The sequence below is a fragment of the Myotis davidii genome, unplaced genomic scaffold (genome assembly GCF_000327345.1).
Source record: "Myotis davidii unplaced genomic scaffold, ASM32734v1 scaffold1144, whole genome shotgun sequence".
Classification (NCBI taxonomy): domain Eukaryota; kingdom Metazoa; phylum Chordata; class Mammalia; order Chiroptera; family Vespertilionidae; genus Myotis; species Myotis davidii.
Genome location: NW_006294766.1, coordinates 513,691 through 525,058, shown reverse-complemented (window position 1 = coordinate 525,058; position 11,368 = coordinate 513,691). Strand labels below are relative to the sequence as shown.

Here is an 11,368-nt window from a genome sequence, read left to right as displayed (position 1 = left end):
CAACCGGGCGTTCAACTGCTCACTATGATGTGCGTTGACCACCCGGGGGTGGTGAGAAATGAAGAAAGGCCCTGACTGGCAGCCAGCTACTGGAAGGAAGGCCTCAGACAGCAGCCGGAAGGCCCCCATTGGCCCTGATTGCCGGCCAGGCCTAGGGACCCTACGCGTGCATGAATTTCGTGCACTGGGCCTCCAATAAATTATACATATTACATATATGTATCCCAAATAAGTAAAGTTTATAGTTTGTTAGAAAGTCATAAGGGCTAGGGGGGGAAATTAAGCAGGCAGGGTAAGGAAGATCAGAGTTCAGGACTGTAGCTTTCTTGTGTATTTGTTTTGTTAATTCTCACCCAAGGATATTTTTCCATTGATTTTTAGGGAAGGAGGGAGGGAGGGAGGGAGGGAAGGAGAAAGGGAGATGGGGAAAAGAAGAAGAAAGCAAGTTCCATGTCTCACGTTATTTCTCTGTTGAGTATAGCTTAGCCAGCCACTTTCTATCTCTTAATTCCTACATCTCTCTTAGGAATTCTGACTTTTACTCTGACAACAAATTCAGAGATCCTGTATGATATGTGCCAAATGATTTTAGCAATTACTTGATTAAGAATAGCTGATTCGCCCTAACCAGTTTGGCTCAGTGGATAGAGCATTGGCCTGTGGACTGAAGAATTCCAGGTTCGATTCCAGTCAAGGGCATGTACCTTTGTTGCGGGCACATCCCCAAGTAGGGGGTGTGCAGGAAGCAGCTGATCAATGTTTCTCTCTCATCGATGTTTCTCTCTATCCATCTCCCTTTCTCTCTGTAAAAAATCAATAAAATATATTTAAAAATATTTTTAAAAAAGAATAGCTGATTCATTCTATATTTATTTTAGGCAGAGGATGTCAAAATTGGATCAACTGTTGAGTAATCTATGTATAACATAATTATGAGTGCCAAGTTCTCTAAATACACCCTACGCTGCAGCCATACTGGAGACTACTTTCTTACTCAAGAGCTTTCATGACTGACACTTTGCTTATCATTCCCTTTCAAATCCTTCTGAGAAAATATCTACATATTTTTTAAGGTCAGGGTCAAATGTCTTCTCCTGTGTAATCTGTAACAAAACAACCACTATTGTTGTTTTGTTTCATGTGTGTGCACATGCATGTTTCTTATATACATGCTGGGCCTAATTATAGAACATTTTGACATGATTTCTCTTTTGAAAGTACGGTATATCCTTCTGACACGCGTGTCATAGGGTCGCCATCACTGCTATACTCTATTGCCTGGGTCCTCTCTCTCAGCTTCAGAAACCACCTGTAGGTAATTGACACATAAATATATATCTTTACATTAATGTATGTTCAGACCTCTCCTCTGAGCCCCAGACCCTAATATTCAGTTGACAATTAGACATCTTCTTCTGGAAGTCTCAAAGGCACCTCAAACCCAGCACATGGGAAATCAGACTTATCTTCTGCTCTCCTTTCCCCAAACTTGATCTTCTCCCAGTATTTCCAGACTCAGTGATTACCATCATCACCCTGCTGCATAAGCCAGAATTTTAGATCCTTCTTCTTTGAACCCTACGTCTTCATGAAAGAGGTCCTGCTCATTTTATATCCTAAAGATTTCTTCAATTTGTCCATTTCACTCATTCCACCACCTAGGACAGGCCACCATAATCACTTTCCTGGGAAATTTCCATACCCAATTTTGCCAGTTTCCAATCTATTCTTCATGCTTCTAGCAAGAATTAAGTTATAAAATGTGAATCTGATCATGTCAGCCTTCTTTATAAACACTTCCCATGGATTCTTATTGCTGTTAGAATGAAACCCAAAATTTGTAATATTGTTTACAATAACTCCACATAATTTGTCTCCTGCCCACCTTGCCACCCTCCCTTGTTGTGCCTAATTCCTTTTGCCTCACTGACCCTCTTTTAGTACCTTGAACTGGTTATATTCCCTCCAGAAATAGGGCCTTTGTATATGGTCTCACAGCTGTCACCCACTTCTTCCCCTGATAAATGCTGTTCAGCCTCCAGATTTCAGCTCACTCCTCACTTCTTGAAGGAAAGCTTTCTGTCATCTCCCCCACTCCGCTACCCACCACAAGTAGTAATGACAGTGACAGTGGCAGTGATGACAGCATTTATTGAGCATTTATGTAGGCCCCCTTCTAGTGCTTTACACACAATTCGTTAAGCTTTAAAACTACCTTTTAGTTCAATTTTCAGGGTATAATCCAGTATAATACCCATTTTTATGAGGAAATTGATGCACAGATAGATTAAATAATTTTCTCATGATCAACTAGAAAGTAGTATAGCCAACATTCAAAATTAGGTATCTTGGTTCTAGAGTCCACAGGGTTAACTACCAAATTATATTGCCTTTTAAGACTAGGCTAAACCTCCCTATTATAAGTTTCATATCTCCAAAAACATGGCCTTGATAATAGTAAAGTTGTAATTTTAAATTCATCTGGGTGATTATTTGGTTAATGTCTGTCTCCCATAACTGCCCCCCATTTTTTATTTTACAAATGTCTAAGGTAGGAAAACAAGGCTGCCCAGCTCGTTGCAGCCCTGATAATTATTCTCAAGGGTTGATCTTGGCTTCCAGCCCTAGCTGAGGAGAAAGAAGCTCCATGCAGCCCCATGGAAGAGAGGCCCTCCCCCTAATTTTTTAAGGGGAGAAGAGGCAGATAACATATATGCTTTTGTTTATTGCTTAACCATAGTGCCTAATATTGTAGCTGGCATAAATTAGAGACTTTATGGGAAGGAAAGAGGGAGGGAGAGAGGGAGGGAGGGATAGATAGATTTGTTGTTCCACTGTTGTATCTATGCATACATTGGTTGATTCTTGTATGTGCCCTGACCTGGGATCAAACCGACAGCCTCGGCATACAGGACAATTTTCTAACCAACTGAGCTTCCTGGCTAGGGCTGAGGAAGCTTTTATTTTTTAGGCAGCTGATCGATGTTTCTCTCTCATCGATGTTTCTAACTCTCTATCTCTCTCCCTTCCTCTCTGTAAAAAATCAATAAAATATATTTAAAAATATTTTTAAAAAAGAATAGCTGATTCATTCTATATTTATTTTAGGCAGAGGATGTCAAAATTGGATCAACTGTTGAGTAATCTATGTATAACATAATTATGAGTGCCAAGTTCTCTAAATACACCCTACGCTGCAGCCATACTGGAGACTACTTTCTTACTCAAGAGCTTTCATGACTGACACTTTGCTTATCATTCCCTTTCAAATCCTTCTGAGAAAATATCTACATATTTTTTAAGGTCAGGGTCAAATGTCTTCTCCTGTGTAATCTGTAACAAAACAACCACTATTGTTGTTTTGTTTCATGTGTGTGCACATGCATGTTTCTTATATACATGCTGGGCCTAATTATAGAACATTTTGACATGATTTCTCTTTTGAGGGTATGGTATATCCTTGTAGTTAAGTTTGGATTCTCCCCTGAAGGAGTGTGAAACCCGTCTTCTTTCTCTCACGCTCTTGGAAATGGATCTCCCTGGGCTGGGCCATGCCTGAATTCCCCCATGTCTGGGAAAAGACAGCATCTGATTTTCAGAGATAGACTTGGAGATATGTAAAGAGGCCTTGCTATTGGGAACCATAAAGGCAAGATGAGTAATTCATTCATATAAACCAGATTGTCAAGATCAGCAGCCTTCAGACTATTTCAACACCCTGATCTGTCACAATCAGTTATGAGATGCATGGTAATTAATGCATTCCTAAGGATAAAGTATCATAGTTTAATGTGATTCACTTTTTTATATAACTAGAGTGAATTACAGATTATCTTAATAATACCTTCCTCACTCCTTTGCATTGTGATATGCTATCTTGAATGGGAGAAGAATTAAGAGGAATAATAGTTAAGCCAGTAGACAAGTGTTCATTCGTTACATGAAGAAGTCCATGGAAGTGTGGCACAGTCAACATCACCTGCCAACTTGCTTTCACAGTGAAGCGAAAGGCTTGACAACTACTCTTCTAGTTGTATGTTACTACATTTTGTTTCCATGACTAGTAAATTCATGTATAGATGTTCCTCCTTAACCTTCTCTGTGTTTCAGGGAATTACTTGGGCCAGAGTGAATGGGAGAGCAGTGCTTTCTTGTAGTCACCATGACTTGGGCAGCCGTGTTGACTACTTCCCGAGGGAACAAGCGAAAGGCTTGACAACTACTCTTCTAGTTGTATGTTACTACATTTTGTTTCCATGACTAGTAAATTCATGTATAGATGTTCCTCCTTAACCTTCTCTGTGTTTCAGGGAATTACTTGGGCCAGAGTGAATGGGAGAGCAGTGCTTTCTTGTAGTCACCATGACTTGGGCAGCTGTGTTGACTACTTCCCGAGGGGAAAAATGAGTATCTGGGAATAGGTATATGGGCTGTGAAGATTTGCTTTTCCCACAAGAAGATTTGCTCTCCACTGCCAAACTAAAGTGTTATTTTATTATGGAAAAGGCATTTGTTTTTTACAGAAAGCTTTTTAACACTCCCCAGGCAAATTAATTCATTCCCATCTGTTCTCCCATAATTCTGAATGTATGATTATACTGTAGGTCCTATCCCTTTGCATAGTGATATTTGAAAATTATTTGTTTACATGACTGCCTCCCAGAATATTGAGAAGTTACAGCAAACATTGATGGGGCCGTAGACTGCTTTGATTTACTATTGCTTAATCAGCATATGCTTGGCGTTGTAATAATCACTATCAACTCCTGATCACTGAGTCAAACGTGACCAGAAAAACAGACAAGCATTCATCACATTAAATTAGGAGTGTCTTTTGTTGTCTTGTTGTTTTTCTTATAACAACCTCAGTTTAAGATGCTATTCTTTATTCCACATTTTTAATCATCCATGGATAAGGGGTATTCAAACATTTGTTAATTAATTTATCATTGATGCCATACCAACATACAAAATGTAACATAGGGAATAAAGCAATGAGTCACACTCAGAGTTGTTTTTTTGAAACAGATTTGATAGCATCAGCCCTTGACAAATTTATTCAGGGCCTACTAAATAAAATCCAAGCTCTTTTATTTGGCATTCGGACCTCATCCTTTTTAGGAGTCTTCCTGTAATTTCTACACTATGGCATTCTGCTCCCACCAGGTATTTTTTATGCTAGATAATTTGGCTTAATATAAACCAGAGAGTCCCAGAGGCTTCTCGCCCAGTACCTTCTCTTTTCTGCCTTCCTACTATTTCTAGACTATTTTATTCAGTTCCAAGTCTCTCCTCTCTCTCTCTCTCTCTCTCTCTCTCTCTCTCTCTCTCTCTCAACGATTCCTAATCTTTAGCTATGTCTTTTATATTCAATTGCCTGTTCGACATCTCCACTTACATAACTGATAAGCATCTCAAACATAGCATGGATAAAATAAAACATATTTCTAAATCCAGAACTTCCTCCCCCACACCCTCCTAGAAAGCATTCCTTCTCTAGTCTTCTTCAACTCAATAAATGCTAACATCTTCCTTTCAGATGCTCAAGGCAAAAAATCTAGGCATTTTCCTTGCTAGCTCTTTTTATCCCCTCACATCTGCCTCTCAAATGTAAATCATCAGCAAATTCTATTGGCTCATCCTCCAAAAAATAACCCAATTCCATCTACATTTCTTCATATCCACTACTAATTCTGAACTACTGCAATACCCTCCTAGCTGATCTCCCCACTTCCACCCTTACCATTCACAGTCCATTTTCTGAACAGTTGATGGAGCGTTCCTTTTTAAAATGTTAATAAAGTAATGCTATTTCCTTGTGGGGTTTTTTTTTGACATTTTTAAAAACAATATTTAAAAAAAACAAACTTGAACATCAAGAGCAAAACTCTGGCTATTAAAATAATAACAAAACAATGCCAATGCAACACAGCAATAAGAGAGAAATCAAACTACTAATATGTTAACATTTTTAGCTACTAAAGGAAAGTTTCTTTTGCTGCTGCTGTATATCTACTCAGAGTCCTCAGACTTGGCTGTGCAAGACTTTCCAGAGGACTGGCAGCTAACCAATGCTAGCATAGCCAGAAACGTGGTTGAGGAAGTAGCTTCCACTTCGTGCTTTTCTACTGTCTGCTGGGCTTCAGTCGTTAACTTCTTCAGATGACCCCATGTTGGCACCTCGGTCTCTTGCATAGCCTTCAGTTTTCTTCTTCTTCCGCTTTGCTGTCATTGGGGCAACTCTCAGTCTTTTGAGTGAAGGGACAAGGAGCTTCTCTGGGTCCACTGTCATGATGCATGTAATGCTCTGGCACCCAAATTGGCTGCACTGCTCATTCTTACTACTTTAATCTGTTGCACAAAGCACTTCTCGGAGAGACCCCCTCACATGACTTCCAAGCGTTCCCCTGTACTCAAGCCCCTGGATCTGGGTCGCCAGATGTAAATATGTCCCTCTTCTCCATGTCCAGCGTGGCTGGAGAGCGGTCTGGTTCTTCAGTAGGGGCAGCTGGGATTGAGAAAACGAAAGAAAGAGACAGACACAGAGATGGAAGAAAAAAGCTGGGGCTGGGTGGGACCACTGTCTTCTGACTGGGACAGAGATGGGGACAGGGACCCAGAGATATTTCCTTATTTTAAAAAATTCTGTTTTGGTTGGCAGAATAATGGTCCCCCCCAAATATATTCTCATCCTAAATCTTTGGAAGTCATCATATGCTATGTTACATGGCAAGAGGGAATTAAATAATCCTGGATTACCCAGTGGGCCCAAAGTAATTTTTTAAATGGTGAGAACAGAAGCAGAAGAATCAGAATCAAAGTGATATAATGTGAAAAATAGTTAACTGGCCATTTTAGTCCTTGGACAAGGGCATGAGCCAAGAAATATGGACAGACTCAGAAGCTGTAAAAGGCAAGGAAATTTTCCCCTACAGCCTCCAGAAGAAATGTTGACACTTTAATTTTAGCCCACTTCTAATCTTCAGAATTGTGAGAGAATAAATTGATGTTTTAAACACTGAGTTCATGGCAATTTGTTACAGTAGCAACAAGAAACTAATACCCCTCCCAAGGCTTATCACACTGAAAATAAAATGCAAACTCCATACTCTGTGTTACAAACCCTACAAGATCAACTTTTCAATCTCATCACCAACTATTTTTCCCTGCCTTTTATGGGTTCCTCAAACAAGCAATGCTTATTTCTGCCTTAAGAAATTTTCACTACCTCCACTCTGTCTTTCTTTATTTTTAAATTTATCTTTATTGTTAAAAGTATTACAAATCAACCAAAGACCTTGGATGCATATATGCATAACCCATGGACACAAACGTTAGGGTGCTGAAGGCCTGGGGTGGGTGTGGGAGTGGACTGGAGGGGGTCAATGGGGAAAAATACTTTTAACAATAAAGATTTATTTTTTTAAAAAAGAAAATATTACAGATGTCCCCTTTGTTTTGCTGTTGTTTTTCTTTCCCATTTACCCCCTCCTCCCCACCCCTCTCCCAAGCCTTCACCACACTATTATCTGTGTCCATGGGCTATACATATATGCATACAAGTTCCTGAGTTAATCTCTCCTCTTCCCCACCCACATCTTCCCTCTGAAATTCATCAGTCTGTTCACTCATGGATCAACTGAGGGTGATGTCATTCTAGATGACCTCCTCCAACAACAGTAGGCACGATAAAGTATTTATTGAATGAATATGAATAGTGGTATATTAAATGGCAGCTGTTTTGCAGCACTGAACATAAGGAGTTTTTTAATGTTAAGAAAACATAAAAGTCTTTATAAATTTGTAAGTAACTTTGAATAACAAGAAGTGAGCTACCTGATTTTTTCTTCTGAGTCCATACATTTTCACTGACCCCACATTGTTTCATGGATAAGAGGCGAGCTAGGAGCAAAATTCATCATTCTTCCACAGTTCCTTTGGTAGACCCTTTCCCCCAACAATTCTTAACAAGCTCTCATTATAGGGAATAGTATCCCCATGGTACCATGTCAGCACAGATGTGGTCCTGCATTATCATAGAAATGTGTTCCTCACCTGAAATAATCATATTGGAATTTAATTCTGAGGGAAGGGATTTTTTTTCCTGCTTTGTTCTTTGCTATATCCTCAGAGTGCATCTCTGATATTAATGAGGTTGTAATCAAATTGAAGAGAATAAGACATCCATGAAATGCCAGAGGACCGTACAAGGGAAATATTGATACTTGAGAGGTGTTACATGGATAATAAGAGCTTGTGAGGTGGGAAGAAGACAGATGGGTTTGTTCTAGGGAAGTTGGATAGATCTTGGTGAGAGCATTAAAGAAGGGGTAGGATTTGATAAACAGAGGGGCATGGTGAAGGTAATACAGATTGGGTAACAGACACCAAATGAAGAAAGAAAAGTGACTTATTCAGAGAACCATGAAGAGAAGGGCTGGACTTAGGGGTGATACATGGTGAGTGTACCACATAATGAGATAAAGTGAACTCAAATGATGTAGAGTTAGAAAAATCAAGATAATAACCAAACAAATTGAAAGTTGAGATTGCTGGGCAATATGAATTCATAACACTATAAATTATAGAAAGTATCTTGAGAAAAAAAGAAGTCTTTTAAAAAGTAAGAACTATGTAAATGTATCTAAGGTATCTATTAAAGGCATTATAAATATAATTTCAAAGGAAGTTTCTAGGAATTATATAAAAGAGGTGGGAGCTTTTGCTGGATGCCTCAGTGGGTTGGAGTATTGCCCCTGTACACCAAAATGTTGTGGGATCGATTCTGGTCAGGGCACATACCTAGGTTGCAGGTTTGATACCCGGTCAGGGTGCATTTGGGAGGCAACTGATTTATATTTCTCTCTCTCTATCTTTCTCTCTCTCTCTCTCTTTCTCTCTCTCTCCCATCCCCCCTCTCTCTCCTTTACTCTCTAAAAATAAAAATAAAAACATATCCTCGGGTGGGGATTTAAAAAATAAAAAGAGGTGGGAAAGGTGCTACTTTACTACCTCTGCTCACATCACACCTCTCCTCTAAGACAACAAACCTAGCTCAGTGCCCACTTTCTCTACAAAGTCTTTGCTGACCAATTTAGTGGGAATTTTTTCTGCCCACTTAAGACTTTATATTCAGGTTGTTGAGAAGAATAAATGGTATTAACTCAAATAAATTAAAATGAAAACACGGCTCTTAACAATTGCTTAGAAATGGGCATTTGCTTTGTTCTTTAGGTCTCAAAGGATGAATTGAATTAGTCCAGTGTAATACATTTGTAATGTGTAGATGATTAGGTCTCTCAGGCTATCCTCTGATGTCAATGCCAAACAAATCTCCTTAGAATTATTTAAAATATTTGAACCATTCCTTACCAATGGCATAAATATCATCAATGACCTGTTGATAGAAATAATCTCCAAAACTATCAAGAAGGTAGGGTTTTGTTTCTGTTGAGATGGAAATGTCTTTAAGATCCTCTGCCTTCAGAGAAGTGAAGGTCTACACCAGGGGTCCTCAAACTTTTTAAACAGGGGGCCAGTTCCCTGTCCCTCAGACGGTTGGAGGGCTGGACTTTAGTTTTTTAAAAAAAACTATGAACAAATTCCTATGCACACTGCACATATCTTATTTTGAACTAAAAAAACAAAATGGGAACAAATACAATATTTGTATTTGCATGTGGCCTGCAGGCCGTAGTTTGAGGACCCCTGCTCTATAATGAAATGGTGTTTAAAATTTATGGGTTGGACATTCTCTATGTATTAAATTATATGAGGAAGGAATATAATTTCAAAACATTGTTTTAAACTCCTGAAGTAATTTTAGAAACATTTCTAGTTTCTCTTTTGGTTTTTAGAGAAATTAAATATCAATGTAAAACATAACTGTCTGATTAATTATAATCAATTAGGAAAACTGAAGGGAATAATACTATGCAATATTACTTCAAGCTGGTAAGTATAAGGCATTCTATGAAAAAATTACTCAAGCCGAAACTGGTTTGGCTCAGTGGATAGAGCGTCGGCCTGTGGACTGAAAGGTCCCAGGTTCGATTCCGGTTAAGGGCATGTACCTGGGTTGCGGGCACATCCCCAGTGGGAGGTGTGCAGGAGGAAGCTGGTCGATGTTTCTCTCTCATCGATGTTTCTAACTCTCTAGCTCTCTCCCTTCCTCTCTGTAAAAAATCAATAAAATATATTTTTTAAAAAAAAGAAAAGAAAAAATTACTCAAATTATACTTCTATAGATTTCAAATGTTCATTTAAAAATATTGTTCCTAAAAGGATCAGTACCAAATAGTCTGAGATTTAAAAGTTAGTAATATTTTCAGGAAGCCAAAAGGAAAGAAATCTTTCTATAGCTCTCTAAAATGCTTTTCCTCTGTTCCTGGAATACAGAGTATTTATGGTCAATGAATATCTAGAAAATTATCCATGGGGAAATGTCTAGAAGGATCAACTGGTCTTCTGAGAAAGTATGTAGCACAGAGCAGGCATTTAATAAGTACGAGGTGAATAAATAAATGATTCTTGAATTAACTAAAATCAACAAAGGTAGGCTGAAATATAGCATTCCCCGATACATTAGAATTCCATCTTTAAGGAAAAGTCTAGGAGATAGATAATTCAAGGTTTAATAAATAGGCTGAAAGTTTAATAAATGTGAGCATCATAGCATCTTAGAATAGCATGGATAAATACAACATTCAAAAGAGTAAAACAACAACAAAGAGTTATTGTTTTACACAGAGGTCAGTGACCTTAAGAATGCATTGCCACACAAGATGTGAATATATTCCTGCATGGTTTGAGATATATGTAAGATTGTCAGTAACTATTCTGATTTATAACTATGAATAAATACCATTATCACAGGGATGGCACATCCTCAATACATCCAACGTGACGTTATTTACTATAGAATTATAAAGTGCAGAAAACATTAGTTGGATCCCTAATGGTTATTGTGTACTTATCAAGTTATAAAACAGTAGACCTAAGAGCATGCCATTTTTATCTATTTAAATTTTTTTCTGATTATAAAAATAATACTCATTATAGATAATTTGAAATAGAGAAAAATACAAAGAAAAAAGTGATCTATAATTTCCATTACACAGAGCAAGTTAGTATTAAGATTTTGGTGTTTCTGTGCTTCCTTTCCTTTACATTTATATATGAACTAGGGGCCCGGTGCACGAAATTCGTGCACTGGGTGTGTGTGTGTGTGTGTGTGTGTGTGTGTGTGTGTGGGGCGGGGGGGGTGTCCTTCAGCCCAGCCTGCCCCCTCTCACATGCTGGGAGCCCTCAGGCATTGACCCCCATCACCCTCCAATCGCAGGATTGGCCCCTTGCCCAGGCCTGCAGC

General features: G+C 38.7%; 1 pseudogene; it reads left to right on the top strand.

Moving 5' to 3' along the window:
- Positions 1-7,710: 7,710 nt before the first annotated feature.
- LOC102757832 overlaps positions 7,711-11,368 on the top strand; it is a 7,809-nt pseudogene continuing 4,151 nt past the window's right edge.